This window comes from Lepidochelys kempii, chromosome 21, assembly GCF_965140285.1.
Source record: "Lepidochelys kempii isolate rLepKem1 chromosome 21, rLepKem1.hap1, whole genome shotgun sequence".
Lineage (NCBI taxonomy): Eukaryota > Metazoa > Chordata > Testudines > Cheloniidae > Lepidochelys > Lepidochelys kempii.
Genome location: NC_136400.1, coordinates 10,168,202 through 10,180,556, shown reverse-complemented (window position 1 = coordinate 10,180,556; position 12,355 = coordinate 10,168,202).

Genomic DNA, 12,355 nt, shown 5'->3' with positions numbered 1-12,355 from the left:
ACTGGCTGTGTGGCCAGTTGTGTTGAGCTGCACGGAGTGGCAGGGACTGTGCCTGTAGCCAGAAAGTATCTCCAGGAGCCCTCCGTTATGCCCAATAGGGGGAAATTCAGTTTTGTTTCTGAAACCTTGAAAGGTGACAAGTGCAATCAAATGAAGCCTTGTCCATACCAGCAGCTTTTCAGTGCCTACATTCCCATATCCCCTTTCACAGCACAAGTGGCGAGCTCAAGCCCATTTAGCACAACCACGGCAGGGTTGTTCTGCAGAGAAGACAATGTGGGGAAGCTGAAAAATCTGTCTTGCGTCTTTTTTACAGCCTCTAACCCTATTAGCTGGGCCATTTGGAGTCTGCAGAGAGCCATTTTGCACTAGAATGGATTGCAAGAGGATTGAGTTTCATTATATTTTTAATTAAGAGAAGGAAAGGAAAAGGGGTGAAGTAGTGACGTTGTTAGGAACTTTGGCAGGATAATTAAAGACTCCTGGGATCTTTTTTCCTCTAACACATTTACCTGGATTGAAATAGTTTTGTTTTTCTGCCCATGACCAACCTGTGGGCTGAGGGGGGGCTGGGCGAGTATCTCTTCGACCACACTTCCACGACAGCAGCTGAGCCCTGAGCTGCCCATGGCGCCGGCCCTTTAAATCCTGCTGCCCAGCCGGGCTGGAGCCCCCCGCCTACTGATCATGGGGTGACCCAGCCCCTCCAAAGTCTGTAACCGGCATTGAATAAAAGGTTGGCATTAGCAAGAAAGAGTCCGAGGGAGGATTTAAATCTTATTCTTGAGTTAAGAGCCAATACTCCTTGGCTCTTCCTCAGCACCTCCCATTCCAGGGTCTCAGTGAACTTTATAAACACCAGTGTATTCAGAGCAGTAACAGCTATAGAGAGGGGAAGGGACTTGTACCCAAAGTCCCATAGCGAATCACTGGTAGGAAGGGGAATCCAGAGTCCTGAGGAAGGATGGAAGGAACCCAATGAAGGTTGAGAGCTTCTCAGGAGGGAAAACTGGAGGAGCTTTGTGAACATAAGCATAGAGAGGAAGCACAAGCTTGCGGTTAAGGCACTGGACTGGGACTCTGAGATCTGGGTTTGATTCCCAACTTGGTCCTAGACTCCCTGTGTGACCTTAGCCAAGACACCATCCCTCTGTGCCTCAGCTGTGTATCTGTAAAACAGGCATAATTAGACTCGGTCTTGTCCATTGAGCTCTTCAGGGCAGGGATTTTTACCACATATGTACAACACCTAGAACAATGGGGCAGCAGGGCTAGGTAGGGGCCTCTAGGTGCTACCACAATACAAATAAACAGTTGACTTGCTTTGCTGAGCTTGAAGACCAGAACCATGTGGAATTCAATAGCTTTAGGATACAGAGACTTGGGGGGGTGGGGGGAGAATCTTTGCTTCTGAGTAAAAGATGTGAACTTCTACTCTCCAATTTTGCTTTGAGTTTTGGGTTTGAGTGAACCACGAACTCAAAACCATGACTTTCATCTGATTTTAGTCTAGAGTTGGCCTGAGCCTTAAAATGTGAGTTGAGAGAGGAACTTCCTAAAGCATGTTGGGATCTGGCATTTGGCTTCTGTCTGAACATTGACACACTGCATGTAACCAGGAGAATACTGTGGGATTTTCAGATTTCTTCTTGAATCTCTTGCACAGCTCTGTGAAACGTGTCTGCTTTGCAGACACTAGGCTGTTCCGTATGTGGGTAGGATTCCAGGATTGGAATATCAGAGCGGGGGGGGGGGGGGGGGCTCCAGGACAGAACGGAGGTGCATTGGCACAGATGTGGGATGGCCCGGGATACAGCAGGGGTGATGTAGGCCAAGACAGTTGTGCACTGCCAGAATCATGGCAGTCTTCCCCCTGCTCACATCTCGCCAGCGCTATTAATCTTGAGATCTACGATTCACCCAGTCGCTCAGTGTGTTTATTCTTAACGTGGTCCCATAGCCTGTGATGTACCATACTCTGTGTTTTAGAAGCTGCACTATTTCTTATCTGCCTTTCACACTGTCAGAACCCTCCTGCTAAGTGTCTTTTGTCCCCTAATAAACTGATAAGCTCCTGGTAATCCGCTGATGTGTGTGTGGCGGGGGGAGGAAAGGGAGGAGGCTGCCCTGCTTGGGTAGATAAGGGAGCTCTTTGGGGGAGGGGTGCACGGGGATACAGCCGGGAATGTTGAGTGCTGAGCCTATTGCAAGACAGGCAAGAAAAGGCTTTTCCGAAAGGGAATGTAAGGGTCTGATCCTGTGAAGTGCCCTGTGTCTGCAGCTGCTATTGACTTGGTTGGAATGGGAAGATGCAGGATTAGGCCCTAAATGAGCACTAAAACGTCAGCCTTTTAACTGGGGCAGCTCAGTGCCGTTTGTAGAGAGTTGCACAGTGTTTTCCCCAGGAATTGAAAAGGTGGGGGGGTGTTTGAATTTACGGGGGAGGGAGGGAGTCAGGGCCGATGAGGGGTGAGACTGAGGGTGAAGGTGGGCTGTATGGCACCATAGTAAAAACTGAAAAATGTTTCATGACTATTTTATTAGGTTTAACTCAAGTTTTAAAATCATTGCACAAATTAAAGTTGGCTACTCACGCCTTCTATGAAGCACTACATCTACATCCTTCTTGGTTTCTTGTTAATGAACTTCTTGAATGCAATGCGTTCATCTTCGGTGGCTTCTCGTGTGTCCTGTACTTCCGTTCCTTCAATTGACATGCTCATTAGTTCATTCACATGATCAGGCAGAAAGCGACTTCTTTCAGAACACCAAATTCTATTCAATGATGAAAAAGAATGCTCAACTGTAGCTGTTTTGACTGGGAGTAGCAAGAGATGAATTCCTACTTCTTTCATCCCAGGAAACAGAGCACAAAGATCCGTTCGAGTCACTAGTGATGATTAAAAAAAGAAGTTGAAGTCAAATCTTCATTCATTCGTCGTATGATATTCCACTCTGTCTTCAAATTCTCTATTTTGTCCTGAGCACATGGCAGCCCCATTGCTAGTAGTGACTCACTCTGCTCAACTGCTGGTGTTTAACAGGACAGGGATCTGTAAAAGCTACGTAGAGGTTGAGTAGAATCTAGAGGTCGCTGTTGTAGATTTTTAAGAATCAAATCTGTGTACTTTTTCAGTTGTCTTAACAAACACTTGTCCTCTTCACTTAAGGATTCAATATAAATGCCTTCATTAGTCAACTTCTGGACTGAAGTCTTTGCTTCTTCAAGTACTTTTGCAATGCATAGGTCTCTGATCCAAATGTAGCTTCTATTGCTGGACAAAGATCTACTACTGTTGTAGCAGATGCCTGGATGGCATTGTTTAATGACCCAAGTGGTTTCAACAGTAGACTTACAAGAGAGAGAATGGCAGTAGTCTTCTCTGAACGTAGTAGCAAAAGTACTCCACCAGCCTCACTACTTAAATCTTGGCCGATACTTTCCAAAGCCAGTAATAATGGCTGGAGTAATTTTAAGACAATGGCCAAGGATCGCTCATGAGAAGGCCAGAGGGTTTTCCCAGGTTGGACTAATTTGAACTTCAGTCCCAGTGTATCTTCTATATTTTCCAAGGTATTCAGTCTTTTTGGACTCTTGCTGATAAAAGAATATAATGAAGACATTAAATTTATAGTTTTTTAAATGTTTTTTGAAGAGTCTGCAGCGTGTACTAATGCTGGTTGGAGTAGATGGCCTCTGCAGTATGTATAGGAGAGATTAGGGTTACACTTTTTTCTGAGCAAAGCTTGTACTCCACCATGTCTTCCAGAGAAGTTTGCAGTGCCATCAAATGCACAAGCAGCCATCTGTTTGGGGTGCAAATGACAAGCATTTAACTCTTCTAAAATGTGGGTTGTCACAGATGCAGCTGATGTATCTTCTAAAACTTGAACATGTAGAAATGCATCTACTGGCCTACCACTAACCTCAAGATAACATACACAATGACTTAATACTTAAATGCACCAATGCAAATGGGCATCATCAGCCATGTATGCAAATTTTTTGAATGTGGCGAGAGAGTTCTTCACTTTTTCAACTGTTGAGTCTTTCACTGTTGCATCACGTGCTTCTAGCCAGTCAGCTGAGTTTTTGTAGAAAGATAGTGAACATTTTCTGGTCATGTTCAACTTCAGGATGAACAAGTGACAATGCACTTAACATTGGCCTCCAGTTTGTAGCGCGTGGTATCTCTTGCTTAAATAGAAAGTAGGATGCCACAGCCATATTTGTTCACATGAACTGTTGTCTCCAGCATTCTTTACAGCCTCATTAACACTCACCAGTGTTGTCCTTAGTAGGTGGAGACTCAGTTCAGAGATGCTTTCACATGAGTTCACCTCCCACATGGGGGGCAAGAAGGCACCTTGCTCGTTCCTCCAGCTGCTCACTGTTTGCTCTAGTCACTGTTCGTTGCGCCACCATTCACTCCATCGCTCTGTTGCCAATGGCCCTGCGCCATCACCTTCTGCTGCCACCTGCCACTGACCTCTGCGAGTTGGTCTCTTGAGGTTCCACCCAGTGCTCAGTGATTTCAGCTGAGCTGTCAGTGGGGGAACCTCGCTGCTAGTGCAGACTGAGCTGTCTCTTCCACAGAAACACTGTCCCACAGCAGGTCTAAGCACTGAGACCTGATTATCAGTGATTTCAGCTGTAGTGACAGGTTTGAGTAACAGCCGTGTTAGTCTGTATTCGCAAAAAGAAAAGGAGTACTTGTGGCACCTTAGAGACTAACCAATTTATTTGAGCATAAGCTTTCGTGAGCTACAGCTCACTTCTGCAGTTTCCACAGTATGTATCCGATGAAGACATTATATACACAGAGACCATGAAACAATACCTCCTCCCACCCCACTCTCCTGCTGGTAATAGGAGAGTGATCACTTTAGATAAGCTATTACCAGCAGGAGAGTGGGGTGGGAGGAGGTATTGTTTCATGGTCTCTGTGTATATAATGTCTTCTGCAGTTTCCACAGTATGCATCCGATGAAGTGAGCTGTAGCTCACAAAAGCTTATGCTCAAATAAATTGGTTAGCCTCTAAGGTGCCACAAGTCCTCCTTTTCTTTCAGCTGTAGTGGTCACTTAACAAAACAAAAGCCTATCTATGGAGCCTAATCAGCTCTGTCTTTAAACAGTGGAGATGGGCATGTCAAACAGTACTTGTGACTCAGGCAGACCATCAAGCAAAACACCTGTCCTCACCCTCTCTTGATGCCCTCACTCAGCACAGGCTAAGTACAGTTCTACTGCCATTTACTCATACAATAAGAATAACATTTCATTACCACCACCACCCCGCATTCAAGTGATTTGTAACCCAACCCCAGCCAAAATCTCACTTGGGCAACACCGCTCTGTTTGCTGGATACCTAGGTAGATTAGGTGTGAATGTAAATACAATCTGGTCCTGAAGCCTTTCCCTACAGCCCCAGCTCATCACTTGCTGTCAGAGAAAGCTCACTTAGATTTTGCTTTCAAATCATAATTTGAAATTAGGTTGGCCAACATCACCGAAATGAATGCACTGACATTGTCATAAACAGCTTTATAAGGAAGCTAGTCTATGTTCATACTTTTCAAATCTATTCTACTTTTTCAGATGCACGTATTTTATCATACACTTTATATGCTTTTAAAGTGTGTATTAATGTTTCAATTTCAATTCAAATTTCCAAACAATCACTAAATTGGCGACACTGCATGTAACTAGTTCACAAAACTTGGGGTGGGGGGGGGCTGTAGGAAAATTCCTGGACAGACATTTAGGGCTGGAGGAGGCACAAAAGCCCCCACCCCCATAAATAGAGGGAAAAAATTGTTCAAAGAACTTTGTCGGTTTGACCCAATATGCCCTATTTATCGGGATGGTTCGTGTGCTGTCAATGAGCGTAAAGAATACCTACAGATTGCATCTCATCTCCTTGCGACAGCACCAAGGGCACTGGTCATGTATGGCGTCTTATTCCCTGTGGCCACCTGATGTAGCATGGACAGGGCAGCCAGGACTCTTGGGTCTTGTTCCTGGCTCTGATGCCAAATTACTCTGCCTCGGTGGGCACGTTGCTTCCATTCTCTGGGCTTTCCCATCTCTAAAATGGGAATAAGGACACTCTCCTGCCTTGGCAAAATGCCTTGAGATGCACAGATGTAAATCACTGGCCAAGTGCAAAATATTGAACTTGATTCCCTATTGCAATGCAATCTCATGCCTTCCCTTAGGCTTATGCATAGTTCTCTTCCTCCCGCCCCCCACTTGTTTTGCTTTTATTAATACTTGACTTTCCATATACCTCAAAGTGATTCACTAAGAAATCGTCAATATAGCTGCCCCATTCTACAGATGGAGAGACTAAGGCACAGAGAGTTGCCCAAGATCAGTGGCTGAGTTTGGAAGCAAACTCTGGTCTTGTGACTCCCAGTCCAGTGCTTTATCCCCACAGAGAAAGTCTCTTCTCTTTGCTGATGATCTTTCTTTTCTACTATTTTGGACACTACAGTAGTACATATCTCCATTAAATCCCTTCTCCATCCCGTTGGTTGTACAGTCATTCCTATCTGGGCTTGCAATGTGCTTCGGATTCGCCACTTTCCACCTCTGCTGTATGGTCACTCTGTACTGATAAGAACCTGCCTCAGCGTGCGCTGTGCAGAGGCAGGCTGTGGGTCTGAAGGTTCAGTGAAGGGCTCTAGACTTGTGTATTTGCCTAGTGTCTCAAAGGAAAGTTGCTTGCACCTGGGCCTCAATCTTCTACCCAATGAGCTAAAGTAGGTGGCTTTAGCTGGCAGAAGAGCCTGGGAGTGATGATACAGAACCATCCACACCTCTGGAGCCTTCAAAAAGGGGCCAGTGATCTGGAGACTGGGTTTCCTGTTGGGTTACCCAGGCCTTTCTGCTTCGTGGGGGGTGGTCTTCACTGCACAGTTAACCTGAGTTCTAATTCTAGTGGTGCCCCTAATGTGAGTTGCGTCCACATGTGGAAATCCTTAACTCGTGTGATTGTACTAGTAACTTGAGTTATCTGGGTATAAGTTAACTCTCAACTTAACATGAATTGTCAGCTGCTAACATGACCACTCCGTAGAGTGGATGCAGCTGGCTGCACTTGAGTGCCGTTCGTCCTCCAGTGCCTTCCCATGATTCTCCTCGTGTGCCCAGAAAGGACAGACAAGTTCTCCTACAACTCACTGGGCAAGAAATCAGAATGGTTCAGCTCGGCACAGTGGAAAAAGCGATGGGGCGTGCATGCAGAAATCCTAGCAGCTTACCAGCGAGCGCAGCTCTGGTATGGTATCCCAACATGGCCGGTCGCAGTTGACTTAGACTGACTGGAGAGAAGCAACTTGAGCATAGATACCTTCATTGCAGAGGTAACTAGAGTTATGGACATCCTGTGCCACAAAGGCGGAGTTTCCCTGGCTACATGAGAACTAGCTGGTTTGTCTCCTCCACTAAGAACTCATGCGGGCCTATAGTTGTTCTGAGCTGGCTGCAGGGGATGTGGTCTGCAGGTAGAGATCTCACGGAAGATTCCCTCTTTGGTGTAAGATGCTGTAGGTTTTCCCCTCATCCTTGTGCCTCTCTGATGCAATGCAGCTTTGCCTCAATGATAAAGCAGGAGGTGACTGCGGAGCCTAATTCAGTGTCAATTAGCTGGGGTGCTCTGTGCTGAAATGCAAACACCTGCTGGTGTGCCTTGCAGGGTTTCGTCAGCACACTCGGGAGTGAACCACTCCTCACTGTCTAGTACCTACCTGGAGGAGGGGAGGCTTTTCTCTGTGTGCTCCCTTCTGACTTTGCAACTCATCAAACCTTGCTACCTCCAGGTGCTAACAAGCTAATATTAATCTGCCTGAATCCGTAGGGACAGGAGCTGGCAGGAACCAAAGTGGAATGAATTTCAGATTAGTTAGAAAACACTATTTTTTTCCCACCCTACCCCCACTGGTGTCATTAATTTTACCAAGTTTGAGGTTTTAGGGGAGAAAGAAGGGGACTGTTTCTGATTTGTTTTACGGTATTGGTATTGCAGTCTCCTTCAGGATTGCTGATCTTTGGCCTCCTGCATCCACAGATTTCATGCTTAGCAGAGGCTGGTTTGTTCTCCCTCCTCTGAGTGGAAAAACAACTCATTAGCACAAGATGTTTAGGAGCCCTGGGAGATTGTCCTAATTTCTTCTGCTTTTTCCACAGTGCTGTGGTGCAGGAGGGGAGAGCCTTCCTTGTGGGTGAGCAAAGTGGATAGGGCCAGATCCCTAACCTCCTCAGCTGCCTGCCAGTTCCAAGGTTAAAGAAAAACCAACCAAGAAAGTGTGCTATCTCCCCAGAGTCAGCAATTTGTGTTTGGGGGCAGGAAATTGGATGCAGGATTGATTTGCTGCTGGTAAGACTGATTTCAGCAGAGTGTCCATGGTACGTGGGATTTTAAATGAAGTATTAAAAAAAAAAATTACTTGACAAGTAGACTCATAATCACACTATCAATATATAATCTAGAACTTCTGCACCTCCAAAAGCGGCAAATGAGTGGATTAACTGTTTACTGTCTTGATTTTTTTTTTAAAAAATGTTTCTTTTGGGGGGTGGTGCGTGTCCTTTCCACTGGCTCAGTGTGGAGCGGCACTTGAGATGGATCCAGTTGGGATGGATGAAAAAGTACGTGCAATCACACCTAGGCCAACATTGCACTTGTCATCAGTAGATCCCAAAGTACTTTACAGAGAAGGTTGGTGTTATGATTCCTGTAGCGGTGTGGCCACTTACTGAGCTTCCTGTCTGGGGGAGGGTGCTTCTGTGGTGCCTTGCTAATTGTTTGCTCCTTAGGCTTTCTCCCCTCCTTGGGGGCTGGGTTTATTGATGGAAAACAACTCCAAGTTCCAAATTAACAACCTGCAACCAAACCTTTCTCTTCCTACTCCCAGGCCTCCATGCCTGGAGAGCTTTCATACTCTTCCCCTTGCTCATCCAGGCTCTGCCCTGCCTCCGCAGGCTGCTCCCAGTCCTTCCTGCCTGGGGTCTTAACTCCTGGGCTTTGGGACTATCTGGAGCCTGCTTGCACCTAGCAGTTTGTTCTCAGTGTCTCCCCTTCACTGCCCTTTATAGGGAATTACCTGATCTCCCACAGGTGGGGTTCATCCTCTAGGGTTGGCTTAAGCTTGGGCTCTCCGTCCCTGGGGCAAGCTACCCTGTTTTACAGAGGGGGAAACTGAGGTACAGAGAAGGGGAAATGACTGCTGACTCTCCAGCCGGTGGCAGAGCCAGGAATTGAACACAGCTCTCCAGAATCCTGTATCCAGTGCCCTAGATGGTTTGCAGTGAATGAGTGCTATTAGGGGTACACACAGAGCATAGCAGTGACCTGTTGCCAGTCCAGGAGTCTGGCCATGTGAGTCACTTAGCAGCGGAGCTTTGGCGGTCCTGGCTCCCGAGTGCCCCAAATCTGAAGCTGGGTCCAGGCACATAGGCATCTATCCAGACTAGCATTTGATGCGGGAGCGGAAAGGCACTAAATAATTTTCAGCCTATTGATCCAGGGTCACCTATGCCAAGGGCTGGTCAATAGAAAAGGACAGCTGAGTGTCTCTGTAATAAAGTGCCTTCATTTGACTGGTTTTGGGGGAAAGCGAGCAAACAAGAGATTAAATTCTTCTGCCATCGACAACTCGTCAAGCAAAAGATATAATAGTGAAGAAAAATTACTTTCCAACTCCCGATGGGAGGAACTGAGCTGCTGGGAATAGTTTTCCCTGTTCAGAGAACATCAGGCAGAACCAAGATTCTGCCTCCCACTGCCCCAAAATGACAAGGTTGGGAGGAATGTTGGAGGCGCGGCAAAGTCTGTTTGGCTTTTCGATTCTTCTGCTTTCCAGTGGATTTTGGAGGTTGCAGAGAACTGCGACCCAATGAACAGGTGCCTGGATCCTGGAGATTCCATGCCAGTTCCCCATGGATTCATCACTTGGATTCATCATAACTTTGAGAGGCACAGTCTCATTCCCATCCCTGCAGTCTCGGTGTAGCCGGTGGCCTTGCGGCTAAGGTACTAGGTTGGGATGCTGGTGATCAGGATTCACTTCCTGGCTCAGCCACCAATGCCCTGGTTGACCTTGAGCAAGTGACTTAATCTACCCTGTGCCTCAGTTCCCCTCCGTTCTGGCTTGCATGTTCCTTTCTCTTGCCTCTTACCCACTTACTCTGTAAACTCCTCAGAACAGGGACATTGTGCTGGGTGTTGCATATACATACTATGTCTAGGCACTACTGGAATAGTAAGGGACACCCAAGGAAGGATTTTGTAATGTGCCTTCAATTGTACCCTGTAAAAGAGTAGCTGGCTCATTGGTCTGATCTGACATGGCAACTCCTGCATTCAAAAATCAATGGCCTCTCAAGCCACAGATGGGATCTTTCATCTGAGGATCTCAAAGCACTTTGCAAAACTGGGTATTCAGCACCATCTCTCTTCCACATGGGGAAACCAAGCCACAGAAGCGGGGAGTGACTTGCAAAGTTACAGCATGAGCCAATGGTACAACTGAACTCTCCTGACTGGCAGGCCTGTGCTCTACATAGTAGACAAACCTGCAACCCATTTGATTGTGTGAACAGTGACCTGAAGTCAGAGGATGGAATAATTGTCCTTGGGTTTATGGTAGCATCTGGAGGCATGAACTGAAACCAGGGCCCCATGGTGCTACAATCTGCATATGCAGAAGCTGAGATGAGATGTCACAATCTGAATGAACAGATAAAGGGACAGGCAGTGAGGGGAGGGGACTTGTCTACAACAGGTCAGTGGCAGGGCTGGGATTAGAATCCAGGTCTCCAGAGTCCCATTCCAGTGCCCTACGGAGTAAACTAGACTGCCAGTCAGGCCCTGTCATACAGGCAGCAGTGAGAATAGACCATTCAGTGACTAGCCCTCTGCTCTTGCCAGGCAGTGGAATTGCTTCCCCTTTCCTGGGACAGTCCCTTCTCCTGGTGCAAGCTCAGCTGGCTGAGACTCTTCCCCCTAGTCTAACTGCAAAAGGAGATTGGCAGCAATGCTCCCATGGACAGATTGGTGCTGCAGAGTCCAGCTTGTTGGCACCTCTGGGGTTTTATGGCCTCTTGGAGCACCTATATCACATTGACACTTACATAATTACACATCAGACCAGAGAGGATGAAGCGCTGGGCGCTTCCTAAACATGTCAGCGTGATTTGAGAGATTTGGACTCGGATGGACTTTTTCAGGCATTTGATTTCAGACACCAATCAGCCAAGTGTCTGGAGGATCAATATCCGCAAGCCTTGGATAAGCTCAGAGAAATGCCAGGGAGATGGGAGTGCAGCATTGGGGATTTGTGGTGAGGAGACACATGCCCTGTGTTCAGGAGCAGCTGTTCCTCCTGCCTGTTTGCACAGTGCAGGGAGGAGGTGATGAGATCTTAGAGCAACCATCCTCCCCTATAGTTGATGCTGGGCATGTGAGTGGGGCAGGTGGCTGGGCATTAACCCACCTCTCCTAATGGCCTGGGGTGACATTCCTAGCACTTCCCACAGAGCTAGTCTTACAGCTGTTCTTGAGGCTGTGCAGTTGGTTGGCGCAGTGGTATTAGCATCACTTTATAGATGGGGAAGTGGAGGCACCGAGGTTGAGGCCTGCATCTTCAAAAGTGGCCACGATTTTGGGGCGCCTGCTAGATCCTGATGCTCAAGGTGCTGAGCACTGTTTCTCCTGAAGACAAGTGGGAGCTGCATGTGCTCAGCACCTCCAAGCATCAGGGTCTGTGTGAGCCAGGTTGAATAACGCTACTGTTGAGAACTTCAGCCTTTGACTTGTCTAAGGTGTCAATGAGCCCAGTGCCAGGACACCTGGGTTCTGTTCCCAGTTCTGTCTCCCAGACCCTGCTCTAACCACTAAACAATGCTGTCTCAAGACACTACATTTTTTTATTATTATTGTTTCAAAACCTAACCTGACCCATCGGGCCTCATTCCCTGTAAAGAACATAAGAGTAAAACCCTGGCTGGCCTGCCTGCCTAGCTGTGGAAGAGTAGTGACCCTGATCTCACCACGTTATGCAATGCAACAGTTGCCTGATTGAAGAGAGATGCTCCGTCTTCAGGATGTAGCATTGTGGTTACATACTGACTACAAACACTATCGCTATGTGAATAACCTGCATGACATAAGAAACCACTGAATTAGGCTCTGTGATGTGGGCAGCATGCAATCCTCTGAAGGCAGCTGTAGAAAAATGCCTTTGTGGGTGTTTTCTGTAGTCCAATGCAGTGGGGTGTGCATGTGTTGGCAGGGAGGGGGTGTGCGCGCGTGTTGGGCCCATGCTGGGCCTGGACCAGTTTTAAGTG